Raw genomic sequence first — 2444 nt, 5'->3', positions numbered from 1 at the left:
TTCTCACCCTTCTCCCTCTCTCAAAAATGCCCCAAACCTCTTTCAGCCTCCTCCGTTTTTTCCCTTCCCCAAAAACCTCTCTACCCATACCTTCCCATTCCTCTAAGCTGGAGGTGGTCCTTTCAGCATGGTGGTGACGTGAAGCCAAGGTCAAAGTGGGAGAGCTTTATTAAGGCCCCTCATGTCTACCCAAAACCCCCCCTCTCTCCATGGCAAAAACGTTAATGAGGCCTTAAAAAAACCAAATAAAGCAAAGCCACCTTTTGGTGGTCTACAATACCACTTTACTTTTCTAAAAATATTTATAATATTAAATAAAATATAATATATTTTAAATAATAAAATTTCCTTTTCTTTTAACATGCTCACATTTAATATTATACATATTTTTTTAATAAAATAATTTACTTTGATAATCTCAAATATAAAAAATAATATAATTAATTATTAATTTATTTATATATTTTAATTTTTTTATAATTATTTTTAATTTTAATAATATATAAATTATATATTTAATTTTAATTTTTTCATAATTATTACATTGAGAGCAAGTGCGCATATAAGGTGGGCATGGAGGTCGTGCACTAAAGGAAAGGTGGAGTATCCTGCTGATACCCAAACATCATTTAAATTAAAATATCACAATTTCATCATTTCACCTAGTCTTTCAAGAGTAGCCACTCATTCCTACAGGACTAGACACTCGTGTTCAATTCCACCTACCACTTCTCTCTTGTTTGATCAACAAGCAAAGGAAACCTCCTTGCTATGAGCTTTATATGGTCTCCTTGCACATGCATTCTCTATGTGGAAACCAACATCCTCTCAAAATAAAAATAAAAATAAAAGCCTTCCAAATAGGTGGTCTACAATAAGTTGTCTATATAATAATGGGAAAATTGTGTTTTGGGCCCAGTTGGGCCCAAAAATAAAGAAATGGTCCATATATCTCACATAATTAAGCCCAAGACCCAAAGAAAACCTGAAAATTGATAAGAAGGATATGCAATATTTAATTTGTCGAAAATGCCCTTTGGTGGCTTTAAAAAAAATAAAAAAACAAAAATCCACGTTGGAATTCCATTTTCCCAAATTTTAGTTTGCAGTAGGCGCTTTCATCTTCCCCGTTTTCGTCTCTCGCTGTCGGCCAAAGAATGCCCTAATCCTCTATGGCAATTTTGTTACTATCGATCTCGTCCTTCCCGGCCATCTAATTTTAGGTGTAGATAGCGGGGATGAACCTCAACCGGACAGAGGAGGCTACTGGATGAGAGAGAGTGTAGTTGTCACCCTCGACCGCTATAAGGTTGGAAGAGGAGGCTCTTTCATTATTCACCAAGTGCACTTAAATGGAGTGGTGGAATTACTGAATTCCAATAGCACTGACACCTTTAAGGTCAATGGTCATCGTTTCAAGCTATTCATTGAGCCATTCAAGCAAGAAAATGAGGAAATCAACCTCCTTGAGCCACAGAATGCCTAATAAGAAAAGGGTTAGATGGACTTGGTTTCACCAAAGTCCATATTTTTTGTTTAATTTTGTTAATTTAAAAGCTTTATTAATTCTTTTGATTTTAATTTTGGTCTTAAGTTGTGTTATTTATATGTAACTTGATCTTTTTGAATGATCTAATTTAGGAGGAATTGCAAAGAAATTGAAGGAAGGTCGCTTGGAGTAAAAAAAAAGTTCAAAAACAAGGGAAAATTCATGGCCTGTGAGATTTCGCAGCCCAAAGGAAGCCCTTGCGAAAATGGCCCTTGGCTGCGAAATAATTTCGCAGCCTCAAGAAGCACGCTGCGAAATCAAGCCTTGGCTGAGAAAACGCCCCTTGGCTGCGAAATGATTTCGCAACCCCATGCCCCCTCTTTGCGAAAATTTTCGTAGCTGCGAAATGGGCTGCGAAATCCCCAAAGCTTTAAAACTCCAATTTTTGCAGCCAAAGACCCATTTCGCAGGGGGTTTCGCAACTGCGAAACCACCCTTTGGCACATGAGTGCCATTTCGCAACCTCTCCTCTCATTTCCCAGCTGCGAAATGGGTTGCGAAAATGCCCCTCCACTGCGAAAATGCCTCTCTATTGCGAAATCACCTCTCTGCTGTGAAAATTAAAACCGTCCCTTGGCATCCATTTTTAAACATTATAAATTCCACATTTCCTTTTAAACCGGTCATTTGAACTTCAAATAGGTGTCATGAGCAACCTTCCATCTGCTCCCAAAAACGAATCTAAAGCACTCAAAAGGTTGCAAAGCCGTCAAAAATCTCTTGTGGGCAAATGAAACGGCACAAACCTTGAAGAACCAATGGAAAAACATGAAAAAATGAGGCGCGGAAGGCACTTTTAAAAAAGAGCTTTGTAAACAATTAAAAAGTAGTTATTTTAATTTAATATGAATCAACGAAGCTCGACACATAAATGGAAAATCACCCAGTTTCAGGA

This window comes from Vitis riparia, chromosome 19 (genome assembly GCF_004353265.1).
Source record: "Vitis riparia cultivar Riparia Gloire de Montpellier isolate 1030 chromosome 19, EGFV_Vit.rip_1.0, whole genome shotgun sequence".
In the NCBI taxonomy this organism is placed as follows: domain Eukaryota; kingdom Viridiplantae; phylum Streptophyta; class Magnoliopsida; order Vitales; family Vitaceae; genus Vitis; species Vitis riparia.
Note: the sequence above shows the minus strand (reverse complement) of the source record.